Source organism: Telmatherina bonti (genome assembly GCF_933228915.1).
Source record: "Telmatherina bonti genome assembly, chromosome: 18".
NCBI lineage: Eukaryota > Metazoa > Chordata > Actinopteri > Atheriniformes > Telmatherinidae > Telmatherina > Telmatherina bonti.
This window is the reverse complement of record NC_136616.1, coordinates 22985811-23003535: the sequence shown is the minus strand read 5'-3', so window position 1 is coordinate 23003535 and position 17725 is coordinate 22985811.

The window sequence follows — 17725 nt, the reverse complement described above, 5'->3', positions numbered from 1 at the left end:
GATTAATAGGCTGTGGGGGTGATTGAGAGGGTGAACACTGGCTGGCTCCAGCTGGAAGACGACGTGCAGCTGGTGCAGCGTTCAAAGGTCATTGGACGAGATCATAGACTGTTGTGGTCTTGCTTGTTTACCCCCTTGGTCTACTTCTTCTTCTTTTTTTTTTTTTAAACCCCTAAAATTGTCATGCTCTGATACAATTTTGTTTGGCAATCCTAATTCATAATTCAGGATGTTTTCTAATTAAATAGAACTGTAGATATTAGATGAAAAGCATCTGGTAGCAGCACAATAAAAGTTTTATTATCAATACTCACAATGAATAAAGATGTATTTTATATATATAAATATATATATATATATATATATATATATATATATATATATATATATATATATACATATATATATATATATATATATATATATGTGTGTGTGTGTGTATATAAAATCCAAAATTCTTTATTTAATGGAGAATTCCACTTTAGCTAACTAAACATTCAATGGGTTTTAAAAGACATGCATGAGGACAGAGTTAGTAGGGTCTAGACTAAGAAACTAAGCTCTTTAGTCTGCATTGACTTGACAGAACCTGTCAGTTCTTCAACTACTTTTATTGTCCAGAGGCAACGAATCTTTTGAGAGCAAGGCGGAGAATTTCACCTAAATATTGCAGTCACAGACGCACACAGAATGTAATATAACACGTTTCTCCTTGCCAGCCCCCAGGCAAGATATACTGTAGGTAGCAGAGGCGCTGCTTTGCAGAATGTTGTCTAGTGTTTGCTGCTAGGTGGAGCCCGAGTATTCAGGGAGAGCGGCAGCTTACATCCGAGTTTCCTCCTCACCTTTCTGTGGCTTTCCAAACCCCTCGCTTTTCATACGGAATTCCTCCCAACCAGTGCGCACTATAGGTTTGCCATAGTCACTGAGAACTGCAGTTTTTTTTTTTTTTTTTTTGGACCCAAACAACTAAGCTAAAACAAACAAAAAAAAGCAAACAAGCCCCTTTTACCCTGTCCTTTCCAAACAGTTCTTGCAGGATACTGTTTTTCTTTTTTGGTGTGCGTGAGTGGCGAGGTGCTGCTGGCGCTTGGCTTTTCAGCTTTGCGGGACGTGATGAAACCCCAGCACAGGAGGACGCCTTGTGGCTTTTAAAAGGATGTAAGGGACAGAACCGTGGATACAACACCAGGAAGCTCCAGTTTTAACCATCAAACACCCCCCTCCCGCATTCATCATCGGGACTCGGGATTGTGGAGCCGCCAGCCAGAGCAGAAAAGAAGCGATTTTTTTTTTTCTTCCCGAGGATTTTGAACGGAGCAACTGAAGGCAACACTTTGGATTCGTTGTTCCGTCTCCTCTACACCATATCAAAACACACACACAGTCCGAGAGGACGGTACGCGGCGTCTGAGAGACAGTTTGGAGGCAAATTAACGCTCACTTTTGAATCTAAGGACGTAAGCTGCAGTGCACCCTCATATTCACCAGTCGTTTCCAAATACGCGGTAAGTGTGACGTTCTTCTACATAACGCATTTGCCCGTCAGCTCGCGCGCATATCCGCTATTTATCTGCAGCTTCAGCTCAGGGCGACAATAATGCTCATGAATAAAAGGCTGCAGCGACGAAGACGCGCACGGTAATGCCAATCTTACTGCGCGCTCCACTCTTCATCACTTTAACCGCGCCATTGACGCGTTCAGGTGCAATCAGCGCCAACCATACTGATAGCTAACATCAACATTTCTATTTTTTCTCTTTGTGAATCCGTTTTATGATGCTGCAGTGAATGAATGAATCGTTTGTCAATCACGTTAAGACAAAACGAACTGGGTTTAAAAAAAAAGAAAGAGGGGTGTGGAGAAAGTTGCATGTTGGATGAGCACTTAAGGGAGAAGTTTTTGAGGGGAAAAAAAAGCTGCATGCAGTGACCTTGCCTTACAGTTCACATGTTTAGATTGAGCTTAAAATATGTGATGCAGCTGTATGAACTGTAAAGGCCGGGCTTCTTTTAAAGGGAGCCTTAATAAACTGGTCTTAGTGCAGGCCTGTGTGCAGTGTGATGGATGCAGCGGCGCGAGTGTCTGGATTTTTCACTCAATGTCTTAGGAATAAAACAGGCAGAATTTTTCTATTTCATCCACCAAACCCCTCACAGGCAGCTGACTTGTTTATATTTTTTGCAAAGTGCCACTCCTGGCTTTTTGCAGGATGTCCACTGCAGTAAAGAAAGAAGAAAAAAAATATATTAATACTGCACAACAGCTATAATTATTTAATGAACACAGAAAAGAGAGAATGGTGAATGTTTTTTTTTCTTCTTCTCCAGAATACTGGGGAAGACATGCTGCTGCCCACTATGTGAGAGGAGGGCGAGCTTAAGGGGCCACTGTACCAAATGCTTTGATGTGAAGGCGCACGCTGCCTTTTAACATCAGTATCAAAGCTGGAAAGGTAACTAAGCCTATTACTTTGAATCGGATCTGAAGTTTCCTCGTGGCTCCAAACTGGTGCCCCTCATTTCCTCTTCATCACTTTGAATATCTTTAAAAAAAAATTCATCTGGAAGGTTATTAAAGCTGTGTGCTGTGGAGGTGAGGCGGTGTGTCATGGGGAATAGACTGTTCTGGTTATGGTTTGACTTCTGGGTCAGAATTCTGATGATTTACCCCCCCCTCTCATTTCAGCGTATCATTGTTGTTGGTCGTATCCTTATCTGACAATTATATTCATTATGTCCGGGACTGCAGCACCATCTGTCATATAATCTGCATTGGTGGAATTGCCCTGAAGCAGACGACACACACACACACACACACACACACACACACACACACACACACACACACACACACACACACTCACATTCACATACACACAGTAAACAAAACACACACAGTTTGCATCTACCAGCAGATAAAACCCCCCTCCAGGGGAAACTCAATGGGAGATTTGATGCTTTCTGACTAAACTGTTATGTCAACCTGCACTTTGTTTTTTAGTGCTTCTCATCCATTTTGCTTCAGCTAAGTGCTGCTCCTTCTGGAATATAATCTAGGTTGTATTTAATCTAACAGCAGCTGAACCCAGCATCTGGTGTGATACCTGATGGGATGGAGCTGTATGAAGATAAATTAATTGTTCTCTCGCCTTTCCAGAAGCTGCTGCTGCTGCTTTTATATGTTCATTTGTAATGTAGGAGCACAGTTTGCTGTGTATGAACTCCTGTACTTAAATACTGATGGAATCAGTTGTCTTCGATAAAAAGACACAGATGTACTTCATTCCTGTACTTTTATCAGTAGTTCTTTCTGTGTCTGTTCTGTTCACTTTCAAACATATCTTTTCGTGCATCCTTTGCAAAATCTTTCTAATTTTTTTTATTAAAAAACGATCAGAACTCTTCATCTTTAAAAATAAAACGGGAAAAGAAAAGCCTGCACATTTCCATTGACTCTGAGGCCATCTGAGAGGCATAATTAGGCATTCTTCTCTTTGTAGTGAGATTCATTTGATCCCAACGCTTTGTACCAACAAAATATCTTGGATTTTCTTTATACATGACAGAAATGTAGGTTAATTTGTTGCTCTCTCTGGAAAGCACGTATTATCTTTGTTGGATCTGCCTTTTCTCCATTTCAATCTGATTTCGGGTTTCTCAGCAAAGAAATTTCTGTCCATCAGCAGCTCAGTTGATTCGACATGACGTTTTGTGTCTTTGGACCCAAATGCAAGTCAGAAAGACATCAATTTGTTTTGGTTTAATGAACAGAGACAGGAGCTCTCAGATTGCCCTCATTAGGTTACGTTACGGCTAAAGTTTCATGGCTCATATTATGTACAGTAAGAGCTTTTACTGGTGACTCAATTTGGAAAATCATTCCTCAGAGAGTAGCATTTGTTTAAATTACCCATCAGTCACACATGCATGCTTCCTGTCTGCTGTCTGTGTTTTTTAAATATTTTGCTCAAATGCAATTGTGATCAATATGACTCGGATGACAATTGTAGTTTTAAACTGATCAGTTAGACAGTAATGAAACTGGATGATTTCTGTAAGTAGCCTCTCTGACAGCAAGTTAATAAAGGTAATAAGGCCTCGAAAAGCTCTTCAAATCTGCTTCAAACAGAGTAGCAGACTTGGAGTATCACAATACTATGTTTGTTTTTTACCTAAATAATTAATCATAATGCATCACGTCATGTGGCTGCTGTTCGTTTAGCATTATATTAGCAGCACCAACTTATAGATTTATTGAACGTAATTAGTGTGTGATATAACAAAAAAATCTTTAAGACTCAAATTCAAATGGTCTATCTCCATGGCTACCACTCGGAGCCTCTTTCATACCATACATTGATGTTACAGCAATTCATACTGTACCATAATGGCACATAACACTCTTTTTATCCACATGAGGTCAAGATTTTTCTTTTTCATCAGTGGTGATACATGTATTTGTTTGTTCAGGTATTGGCAACTAACATAGGTAGCTGCTCTCTATATTGATTCCTTTTTAACATGTTGATAGTCATGGAGAGGATTTTATATGATTTCCCTATTCCTCCTGCCAAGTGATTAATTAGTTGATTAATCACTAACAAAGATGATCTGTGTTTGTAGCAGTTTTCTGGACGTTTGACCTGAATTAACCTTTCTCTCTAAAATGGCTTTGGTTTTCAGCATTTATTCTACATCAGACTTTAAACACCTTCTTGCCAAATCTCACTGAACCTTACAAGACGATTAATTTTTTTTAAGCCTGGGATGCTGTAGAAAATAGAAGCACAAAAGAAAAGAAGGATGGATTTTAAACTGTATTTTGCAGTTGAATGGTTGTTTATCCCTGCGGCTGGATGCTGACATGCTAAGCATTGCACAAACATCTTCAGAGGGGAGATGACGGTTTATATTGTTGGCTGATCTTGTCCCTGTGAGCTGTAAATGATGGCCAGCTCTTACTTCATGGTAAACCAGTTGACAGGATTGCTAAAACATTCCAGTTTAAGGTGGTTCAGCAGACAGTTTATGAATTTATAATGTTTGGCTTTTAAGACAATTCATAAGCCTGTGCTGGAAAGATAAGGCAGGTCACCTGCTGTGCTGTATTCACATTCCTGCAGGCTAAATCTCACCTACTAAACTGAGGCCCCTGGTCTTTCTAAGAGTGGAATTATCATGCTGTTAGGAGTGAGGCAGGTCACTCAGCTGGGGCCCTTTCTCGGGCAGGAATGTCACACAAGAAGAGAAGTAAAGCTGAGAAGAAGATGATGATGATGATGATTATGATGAAGGAAGGGGAAAAAAGGGTGTATTGGCAAGAAATGTCCTCAGGGTCCACTTCTTTCTACACTTTAGCTGTCCAGTCTCATAAAAGCCCAAGACACAAAGGTTTTGACACAAGTTTTCACAACCCCGTGAACACTAAATTATGGGAAATGGAGTTAAAGTTTAGAAGGAGCCTTTAGCTGGTGTTTGATGGAAAGAACCAAAAATTTGTTTTTATATTCTAACCCCAATGGTAAGAAGAATTTTATTTATAAAAGTCAGCAGGAAGAAATGTAGCGATCACTGTAACAGATATATATTTTTTAATTTAGCTATTTGCTGTGAGTGGAGAAGAATATTGACTTAGCTTATGTTATAAGGTGAACAGCAGTTTGTGCAGTTTCCATTCAGAAGTTTTAAGTGTTTTACAGGAATGCTTTTGTTTGTTTATCCCAGCTCTAAAACATAAAAAGAGGTCTTCGAATGATGTTTGAAATAGTCAGTACAAATACACCATGACATGCGTAAAGAGAATATTCTACACCTGCACTAATGTCAGAGGATGGAAAAACAGGGTGTGGGGCTATTCCATCTGGCTGGGAATAGTGAGAAAAATCAATGCTGTCTGTTCATCTCTCATGGAGTAAATCTGACACTTTTGTTTTCTTTCACCAGCATGTATCCCCTTAACAATTCCTACTGAGTATTGCTGCATTGAGCAAAAAAACATACTGAATCTGTTGCGTAGCCTTGCAGTGGATAAAACAGCAGAAAAAGTCTTTCACACAACCTTTCTGGTTTTGTTTGACTCACATATAGGTCCCTGTGATAAAGAATATTTGCTTTGGCTGTTGGCTTAATATGGTTTTTTCTTTTGGTTTTGACGTTTTGTCTCATTAGCTTTAGCTGCATAACATTAGCCAATTGTACTGCCAAGCCACTTAGTTAGATCCCTGTTTGTAAAATAAGCTCAACCCTTTTTTTCTTCTGCTTTAGTCGGTTGAAACAAATGACTATAAAGTTTAATTGCATTGACTTTGACTCTATTTGATAGTCACATAAACATCTTTGGATTACCTGTTCTAGCTAGCATGTTTAAAAGTTAGCAGCAATGAAAGGGAAGGGGAAGGGTGGGTAGGCCAGTCAGTTTTTGTACTTTAATGTTCTCCCTTTTTACACAATTTATAGACAAAAGTTTGGCAGGCAAAAGTTAGATATATATACCCGTCAGTCTACGAGGTAAACAAAGGAAACAGATAGGCTTCCTGTAGCTTTCAAGAAATATTGCCCCCGACCAAAGATTCCTCTTACGCGTGTATCAAGATTATGCTGTAAAATGAAAAAAGAAAACATTCATGGTATTTCTCTGAAATTTTTTATATTTAACAATTTAATTTTCCCAGTGAGAAAATTTCAAGAAGAAATTGTGGTGCTTCTAAAACTGTTGCATTCTGGTGGCAGGTGTAGCCATTGCTAAAGTTAAGACCCACGGCCTTGTCTTTTATAAAGGAAATGAATGTGGACGTAGCAATGTTCATGTTCCTACAGACCAACTTGACAGAGACCCAACAATAGATAAATTCTTCCACAAGGAGAAACAAATTTTTGCAATTGAAAAGCACCTGAAAAGATCAGATTAACCGTATTAGACAAGGCAACGGAAGGCAAGTTTATTTGTATAGCAAATCTCATGTTATTAATATCTATGCTTTACACAGTTTTTGCAGTTCTGATTATAGTTTTAGCTCATGCACAAGAGCTCACTTCTGGCTGACATGAAATCTCGACAGTGAACAGGAATGTTAAATTGTGTAGGAGGAGGAAAATTATTGTCACATGACCTCTGCTCAGCCTTCATTGGTATTGTTTTGCTAAACTGACAAACACTTAAGTTGTTTTTCAATCACAGTGGCAGGCCTCTGCCTCATGAAGTTATGCTTTCAGTTAGCTTGGGCATATTTACCATTACCAATGGTCCCATTAATTAAAAAAATTCCTGCTTTAGAATGCAGTTTTAATCATTTCAACCACCCCACTCTCCCTTTTTTTTTAACACTTAGCATGTCTGCAGAGAATGGAAACACTAGTGACTACATTTTAAAACAACCTCTGCAAGTAGAAACAAAGACTGTATGAGTGCAACACAAAAAGTACCAGACAGGACAGTTGTCCCTCATTTAGACACATTGGAACTGCAATTCTATGATGTATTCTACAGTTATTATGTTTTTTTTTTTTAGATGTGTTTTCCCCTTTTTTTATTGAACTGCATAGTTAACCCACATCTCACATAAGCGCAACTCGTTTCGGGAATATGCATGTTGGTGAGGAAAATAAGACACCTTCTCAACTGGAGTCCAGATATGGACCCAAAAATGTCAACTTAGCATTTATAGCAAGCCAAGCCACTCTTACGACCCTGTTGGTGCTGTTAAAAGGTATCCAAAAGCTATCAAACTGACACAGTCTGACGGAGTCGCAGTACATCAACCTCTTTACTGCACTGTAAAATCTGATACATTTGTCTGTGTCCATTTTACAGTATGACACCAAAATTTGATATATTTTTTACTTTTTGCTGCAATATTCAGTTTTCTTTTGTTCTGAAATCTTTTTTCCTCCTCAAGAACTTCAGACTAGTGAAGAGGATTTAAACAAAGATGCAATGCTTCTCTGAGGCAAAGCTCTAAAAGAAGTTAATTTATGGCCTGTTTGGGAGGCAGGTTTTGGCTTGAATACATAATAAGGAGGTGCACCTGCAGTTGCATACAAATGAATGGAAATGACGGTTAGTATTTTTGCATCCCCAAACTAAGGGGACCTCCTGATTTGACCACTAATTGGCCTGCAACGATAAATGAAGATAACTTCCTCGTTCACTGGCTGCTGTAACTGCAAATATCAGGTACACATTTGCACAAAGTAACTTTACAGCATTACTTTGGATTAAAAAGTGCACCCTCTGTGTAAATGATTTGGTGGAGTATAGTTCCTTTTAATGAGTATATGATAAGACAAAGGTGCAGTAGGTACACACTTGATGGCACTAAGTGAGGACAATTTTGGCCTTAGTCTACCTGTTATACCTCACTTTTTCCTCGTAAAATTTTATTTAGTCATTTTGTCCATGGAACTGGAAATATAAGTAAAAAAAATTGATATTTTGGTTTAGCAGATCCTCCTCAGGACCCCTGAGCCTGAGTCTGATAACCATATTAAATTTTCCATGTATGCTATATTGAAATATTAAGACAATGACATAACTAGCAGTAGAATAACAATTTGGTAGTGTTTAACTATTACCAATAACAGAATTAACACAAACACGTTCTTTTTTCATGCTTTCAACCTTTGGCGGAGCTTCTATTGGAACTGTACAACATAAATACATTGGGGTATGGCAGGGTAATGAGCATTTCAATATCCTGCCAATTATATTTAAATTAAGACACCATTCCATGTTCACGCTTGATAAGATTGAAAGAGACTAGAGGTGTATTTTCAGATCAATAGTTTTTGTTTTCACACAGGTTCGTGAGTCAGTGATGAAGGAGTTATGCCCGCATATTTTCTTGCATTACACCAGGGTGTATTTTGTGAGTTCATCAGAAGCTGCGACGCCACTGTGGATTGCAGCATTTTAGCATCTCTGTCTGTACTTGTGACTTACACCAAATTGATTTTCCCAATCGATGGTATAGGATTGGATTTAGGAGTGTGGGATGAGATCTGGCAGGACAGCCTTACTCAGCCAGCAGCCTCTTCTAGGATAACCCCCCCTCTTTTTTTTTGCTGTCTTTCTATGAGCGTCTGCTCACGGGGGAAGTGCACTTTAAATGTGCCACCTGCTAGCGCGCTTCATTTCAGGTTGGTATGGTGGCGACAGATTCTTGCATCCCCTTGCATGTTTAAACTTCTCCCCATTGTCACCTCTGGAATGGAGCTGACTGAATTGATGCCCTGCCCCAATGGAGCAAAACCATTTAAATGACAACACATTTTTGTTTCACCTTGAACTTAATTGACTGCTTGAAAGCTGGTGTTTAAAAGTGCTGACATGTTCTGTTTGCCAACGGTAGCCGTGCACAGTGCCTGCATGGATCTGTACGACATTCATAAGAAAGAATGCCTGATGTCTTCGAAAAGGTTGTGCTTTCCTAATGCCTCATGTTTGACATGTTACTCTTAATAGGATTAATGTCTGTTTGCATTAGTATGTATTACATTTTTTTGGCATGAAGAGGCAGAAATGCTCCTTAGAGATCATTATTTAGCCACATTTCTTGCAGTATGTAGCTATTCCTGTTCAAGACATGCTTGTTAACAAGACTCCTGACAACAAGTAAGTTGATGACCCAGGTACCCTCCAGGGCTTCCGTCACTCATGATGGCTTGAGAACTGTGTGGTAGTTATGCTGTCACCTGAAAAGACCACCAACTCCCCCCCCCCCCCTCTCTACTTTCCTCCTCTGCGTTCACTCATACAGCAATGTAGCCCGTGATGCTGAGCCGCCGTGGCGCAATGGTGGCAACGGTGGGATTTCTTAGAGGGGAGCCACAAGACTGTAATCAGTCATTATGTCAGATGCGAGCCCGTGAGCCTCGCTCCAGCTCATTCAGCCAAATAATAAGCAGCAGATAACGGCGCTGGCATGCAGGCAGCTATGGAGTCCCCCACGGGCGAGCAGCAGGAAAACGGGGGCTTTTTTTTTTTTCTCATCTCATCCGCCTACTCAGGAACGTCACCTTGGTAGAAAGACTGGATAAAGTGGAATAAAATCACTGTTAAGAGCGTTCCTTTAATTTAATGCGAAACCCAACCTAAGCTACAGCTACTGTACTTTGTTCACAGATCATTTCCACCATTAAAGCCTTTTTCTTTAATGAGAACAAGCGGAAATACAATTTAGTGATTAAAGCCATAGTTAATAAAACAACTGAGCGAGTAGCTTCACAGTCGTATTAATTTACTTTTGGATGACTATATTAGTTTTTTGGTCCATGAATAACTGAGAACACTGTCTTATCGTCCAATCATGTGAGTCAATCTTCTGTGTTTTTGTTCTCAGATTTCTTTTTCATTTGAAACTTTAAAAGCTTGCGTTGATGAAGATTGGTGGGGCACTAATAGGAATAAGTCCAGTAGATAATTTTTCTTGCCCCAAAACTGTTTGATTGGTATTGTTTTTATATGATTAAAACTACATTGCAATATGGTCAATAAACCAAACTAAATCCTCCCACAGATGGTTTCAGCGTTAGCAGAGATATTTTTCTAGTGTTTAATTTTTCAAATGCCACGACTGAAATGTGTGCCATGACCATGACATTTTAGTTGATGATTAATTAACATACAAATAATAGCAAATCACTACTTATTTTTTTTTCTTTTCACTTTTAATTTTATGCTACTTTTATTGGGCTGTCCTTTTCATTTGGCTTCCAGCCAGAATTCATCCCCAGTGACGCAGTGGTGCTTAATGGTTCACTTTCACTAAATCCGTGAGCTTAATGTTAACAGATGCTCACTGAAATGCAGGCCAAACTATGAAGTTGTGTACCTTGAGGCTTTAAACTAACTTATTCTAGCTTTACTGACTGAAAGTTTCAGGAATACCAACCCAAAGTTAAGACACACTGCTTGTGATAACTTCAATGCAATGCTTTTATATATACCTTTAATTTATTTTTCACTATATTTCTGACAGATGATTACTTTACAGAAACAAACAGATTGAGTGCTCCCTTACTTTAAAGGAAAAATGTCAGAATGAGGAAGAAATAATTTTAACCGAATCCTTTTTTCTTACTGTATGTAAAAATGTTCTGTTTATTACCAAAGTGTACTTTTTCAGTTATCCAGTTAAGATAACATAAATATTAAAATATTGTGCTACCTGTCAAGGAAATAAATGCAGGCATCAGTGTTGCATCCAATGAACTACACACGTTATTTGTGTTGGTTTCACATGAACTTTGACCAGAAAAATGGAGTGAATGGCAGATCTTCCTTCAAGCTTGCAACATGGTGAGATATACTAAAAAGATGCACCACAGAGCTTCTGCAGATTTTCTTAGTGATACACACACTGATTCAACCCTACTTGCATCCCAAATAATGGTTTCAAAATGAAACATAATGATCAGGTGCTCTGTGCCTCAAGACAATAGTAAATTGGTTACATTAATGACAGTAAAAGAAAGAGCTACAAATGGAAGAATATGATGTAGAAGCAGTGGCAGAAATGTAACATTTGCTTCAACAGGTCTGTGCACACAAAATCTGTATTTTTATATAAGGCAGAGAGCTTCGTGCACAGAAACTTTCCAAAATAAGCTAGTGTTTTATTAATGTTTTGCATCACACACAATATACATATTTCAGTATTATAACAAGGACACTGCATCCATTTATTTGCACTGCTTAGTTTTATTGCCTTCCTCTCTACACTAACCCTGGTTCACTCGCTTGTCACAGTCATATGTGCCCTGCAGGTAATGCCACGTTTCCTTCATGGCTTTACTGACAAAATACAAAAACAAGTTAATAGCTTATGCTCACTTTCCCTGAATGGAATTACTAAACTTTTGTGCATCCTTTGTATCATGATCAGCTGCCAATAGAATATTTGCAATTCCAAGCTGCTTAGCAACAATCTGCCCAAACCTGTATTCATTTCCATGTTCTTGTATTCTTTACATTGTTATAGAAGTGAATCCGCTTGTCAGATGCCCTTTTAGATAATTGTGTATGCATGTACAGTGTGGTGGCTTTGGACAAAGAAACCTTAAAAAGCAGTGAGATGAAGATAAAGGAGAAAAAACAATAAAAATATAAAGCTGTTCCTCAAACTTTGACTGATGAAAGCTTAAGAATCAGTGTGAAACTGTGCTTGCAAAGAGCTTTTCTAAGCAATTCTCAAAATGATCTCAATTAACTCATCTTAACTATCAGAAGATCATGCAAGAAGCATGACTATCCCATCGAGATGCATTTGATCCAAAAGAATTAGCCCCTTGCCATCCCACCAACTTGCCTGATGGAGTTTTGTCATTCCGTAACAAGGGTCACAGTCCCCCATTGTCTCACTGAAACATTCCTCAGCATGGTAGTATTGACTGGCTCTGCTGGGTGAGTGCTACCATATAACATCCATACATCATTGGCAAGACAGAATGACAGACAGTGGGAGTTGAGATGTCAGATCTCTCTCTTCAGGCAACTGACATCCACTCCCTTCCTGTTCCCCACAGTGATACTCCATCTTCTGACAGAGACTGCATTGATAGTTGCAGTTCTGCCCACTTCCCAACCTCACTAGTAGCAGCAAATGACTTGCTCATAATATAAATGTTCTTATGGTGGAGGGTAAAGATATATTTCTGCAGTTCAGTGCGAATGCTCATGGAGCTATAACATGTATTTGTTAATTTATTGTCTCATTATAAATGGTTTGGTGCTATTCGCATACAAGGATTGATAGCTAGATTAATCTCATCAAAATGTTAAGCTTTTATAATCTTCTCATGAACCCCCTTTTAACCCTCTCATACATAATAAATGTAGCTAAAAGTCAGGTTCACATAGAGCAAATAGCTTAACACAGTAGCCAGCTAGTTCCACTTGGAAAATATGAAACTGCAGCATGCCACTACACAATGAGCTCACTCAGGTCAGTACAGGTCAATGCTTTATGGAATTTCTGTCCATAATGATTAATAAGGTAGGTGTAGTCATTGCTTTGTAAGATACCGGTGGAATGCGAGAGTAAAGCAGTCATCAGTAATCCCATTTTATTACACCTGCGCCTGCAGTTTCTGTTTGTTTGTTTTTTTCTTTTATTGGACTCGTTCTTTCTCTTTTCCTTCCATGTGCCATGAGTTGTTCAATATTGATCGGTGTAGACAACAGGAATCACTTTGTTCCAGTTTTTCTTAAATTTCCAGTCCACCGAAAAGCAGTGTGTACTTGTTGTGGACACACAATCCATTTGGAGAGCAGGAATTTTGCTGTCACTAATGTGTTCTGTAAGGTTTGGTTCCTGGAATCTTCCTTATGTTTTTTGGTCAGTAGTAAGCCACTGCTGAGCCAGTGTTGTATCACAAACAGCTTGAGATGCCTTTTACAATGGCAGGAGAGCAGTAATAATGGGCCCTGCAGCTTGGATGCCACGACATACAGGTAATTTGCTAATTTCTGTCTCTCAGCCGGTGTTATCAGTGCTGGACACTGCAGCTTTCAGGAGGAGTGTGTAAAACTGGTTTACACCCTTTCTGTTGCTTTGGCAAAATGGAAAATAGGCTTCTTGCAGTATAATATCTGTTCACTGCAAACATTCTCATCTAGCCAGTGGTTAGTTGTCAGTCACCCAACAACCCTCCATACGGATGGCGAGAATCCTGCTTACAGGATGCCATTACACCCCAAGAAAAAATCCTTTTCTTTAAATGAATCGCTTATGACTTTCAACAAGCCGTCTCCAGCTTGTGGGGAGGAAACCTGGATTGGAAAGTACGTGGAAGCCACTTTTAATTATACTGGCAGTAAAGGTTGAAACTGAGCGGGAATGAAGTGCTTTTTGTGCATTGATTTTCCTTTACATCTACAGATGCCTCGAAGAGAGGGAGAGTCAGCTGTAGCCCTCGCTACCACTCTTCTGCAGGCAAACATGGAGAGCCTCTTTTTTTTACGTTTTTTTTTTTTTTTCTTCCTATTTACGTTTTAATACAATGAGAGCATGTACATCAAACTATGCTTCTTATTTAATTAGGAAATGCCTCTAAAATGAAAAGGAACTCAGCCAGTTCTGGACAGAGGCCACGCAGGCACTTTATCGTGATAGAGTTTTGATGGTTTTTGTGATCTGTCCTGACATCTGCCAAACTTTGGCCAGCCATTCCTGCAGTTACTTCTAACATAGATGACAGTGTTACAAAGCTTGGGGATGAATCATCCTGAGCTCTTCCTACAGGTTTACCCTGAGGATTCATACCCATTCAAGTGCTGCTTCCTGTGATCTTAATCTCTATTTTGGCAAAATGTCACCTCTACCTGGGTATCGGGAGAGTGACTGCCACCTTGATTACCCTCAGGTCCCCGTAGGATCACTGCATAGCCTGGCTTCAGTGGATGACTGGAGGAAAGAAGGCTCAGTTATTTCGGAAACAGTTGACTTTCTGGCTTTTGTTTGCTTGCTTTTAGAATATGTTTCCTCCTATTTTCTTGAGAACGTCCCATACAGGCGAGATTTGCAAAATCACACCAGCAGATGCAATAATTCGTCATGCATAAGAAACCCCACTCCGCCAACCATCTGTCTCTATGTGTCTGTTACGATACCATAGCAGTTTGTTTTCTTATACCCATATACAATTGTAGCGGCATTCGGAATATGCTGAACCAATTTAATACGTGCGAACCTCATTCCAAAACCTCGTTCTCGACCTGTACATGACCTGTGTAACAGATACCAGAAAATATACAGACTGTCAATATGGTTTGTGAGACTTGTGAAAAGGTTGAGGATTCGGTGTCCAGCTATACTGTTACCTCCAATGGAAAGCTGGAATGAGTTATTATGACCGCTTAAATTAAATTTGACTCCTACAGGGAGAAAAAGCTTGGAGGTCAGGAGGATCACTTGAGCTGCTCCAAACCAAATTTAGGAGCCACTTCTGCATTTTACTGGCAGTCAGTTAACAACATGAACACCACATGCTACATACAAAAAAATACTTCAAGACTGTAGGAAAAGCCCCACCTAAATTTAAAATATATGTACAGTGGTTATTCACAAATTGTGGGAGGTTTAAAAATGAATAAATCCAATAGCATGCTCATGTGCTTATTGTGGGAGCAATACAAATGAAAGTCAGCCTAGCTGTCCTAGGGAAAAACAAAATCTAAAGAAGTTTGCTAAATTATGTTGTTGAACAGAACATGAAAGTATAAATAAAAAATACAAGAAGTAAAGAGCTTCAAACCCTAGTTTCCTGGATAAAAGTCAGAATTTTGATTTACAGTCTGAATCTGCTCCTGTTTTAGTTGCAAAATGCATAATATTGACGATATGCCAAGCTTTTCTAAGATCTGGGGCATTATCTCTATGCCTTTTCAGTTTAATTCAGCAAACAGTTTTTTGTTTTTTTTTAAAAATTTTCCCTCCTGTGATAGTCCTCACCCTTCTGCTCAGGCAGTGACAACCTAAAGTTGGAGGTGGGATTTGGTTGGCTTTGGGGCATTTTCTCCATGTAGCTTAAAGTTTATCCTTACAATGTTCAATACTCTCAGGACAAAAAGTTTTTCTTTTTGTTGTAGCAATATTAGCGACGGTTTCTTTTCCCATTTGTCATTTCAGTCACATTTCTTCATTACGAGTGGTCTGATGAGAACATAGCTCTTATCATCTGCGGCGCTGAAGAGCCGAACATGTTTCCACTGCCCCATAAGAAAGCAGTGGCTTGCCAGATGCTACCACAGAAGCCACTAACATTGAGTAAAGCAGTGTACGCTTTCATTAACCAGAACATACCTTTCGTTGTTTGAGTTTTTAACCACCTCAGGTCCACATGTTAAGTACAATCTACAAATGTGATTTAGTGGGCCGAGAGCTTTGGGATTCTGAGGTCAGAGCACACGAGACCTTTGCTGTTAAGTATAGGGCAACAACGTATGTAGGTTGAGGTTATCTTGCTGATGTTGTGGAACTGGATATAGTGGAGGGATTCCTGCAGGAAAGGTGTGGATAGGGTTTGAAAAAAGCATCAAGGGGCTTTAAGTGCAAGGAGATGTAAGAGTAAAAGGCTTCAAATTTCCGGATTATTTAACAATATTTATTTTTCTGTGATGGTTTGTTGGTTGTCTCTTTTGAGCAGATTTCTTGCATATTTTCTGAAAACTCTGAGTTGTGGAGCATCAAATTCATAAGACATGTTTTGCGTCAACGCTCTTCCCACCCCGTCTATATTCATCCTCGATTCAATTACTTTTTGGTTTCAGCAGAGACTCGTTTTATGCTATATTGCTCTCCGATGCGTTTTGCTACCCCACAGATTTATGTCAGAGCTGATGGATGGCTGTCCAATTTTCTGCATGGATAGCAGTGTTGGTGGTATTGTATGTGTTTTAAAAGCTTTTGTCGATGCGCGTTTAAAGACGTACGGCCATGCAATTCTTTCATATACTGACCATTTCTGTCACATCATGCCATTAGCTTGTGTAACGCAGTGGTTTGTCATGAGTGCTCCATTAAGTCTGCATGTGTGTGCTCTGCATTGTGCTGTATTTGAAATGATAATTCAGTGACTGTATGCAGGCATGTCTTGCTGGATAAATTACACAAAATTGCCTGAGGAAATTTTTTTCCCCCTCCTTCTCACAGGTTATTAATTCCAGAGATAATATAAAGAATTATAATTTGAATGGTCACTTTGTTCATTTTTGTAAATTAGGGTTGAGTGCCAAATTGGAAATGAGTTAAAACACTTTCATTTGCTATTGGAATTCTTAATTTTTGCAGGATATTCAATAGTGGAAATTGGATGGATTTGGGAAAATGGAATTCATTAAGATGTAGCAAAGTATATCTCCATATTCACTCACTGTGCCAAGTCTTCCAAGTGTTGCCAATCCTGCACAATTCAGTCTCTCAGCTATTTTTGACTATCCAACTATGAAGAATTGTAAGTTCACATTAAACCCAATTTTTAGCCTGAATAGCCAAAGTTATCTCAGCAAAATCTGTCTGCAGTAGTAACTGTTGACAACCTCAATCTGTCACACATCGGTAGACAGCTTCCCAGCATGAGGTCATACAGCCCATTACTTTTGATGCTGTCATAGTTATGTGTCTTCCTTTGTAGTCACAGTGAAAGGTTGACGTGCCCCAAGATGACCAGCCCCTCCTCACAGGGGTCCTGTGATATCTCGGTTGTCTCCTTCCAGGCCTGAATGGGCACATTGTGCTGTTGCCTGCTGCTGTTCTGCAGACCGCTCAGTCCTCCACACACACCTGTCAAACCATGTCCTTGGCGCCTTGGGTGCTGAGACACTCCAGAGCTATACACCCCCCCCCTCCCTTTAGCTGCACACATGATTATTGAACCCTTGCACACACGCACACAAACATACATGCACACCCCTAAAAGCAGTCAGATATGAACAAATATACACTTCTGGTTAAGTGAACCATATGCAAAGACACAGATGTGTGTACACGGAGACATACACAATTGAATTTCACATAAATACAAGTCATGCGCATTATCCACACACACCAGCGCACACACAGATTTGGGCTTATTGGAAACACACTTCACTACCTTCCCTCATGCCAAGGTTGTATCCAGTGTGCAGGTCTACTTCAGAATTCAGAGTGGGTCAAGTTCCCTGCTCGTCAGGGTGGGGAGCGCAAGGGCACAAAAAGGTTGGTTGGGGTGCACTCACTCACACATG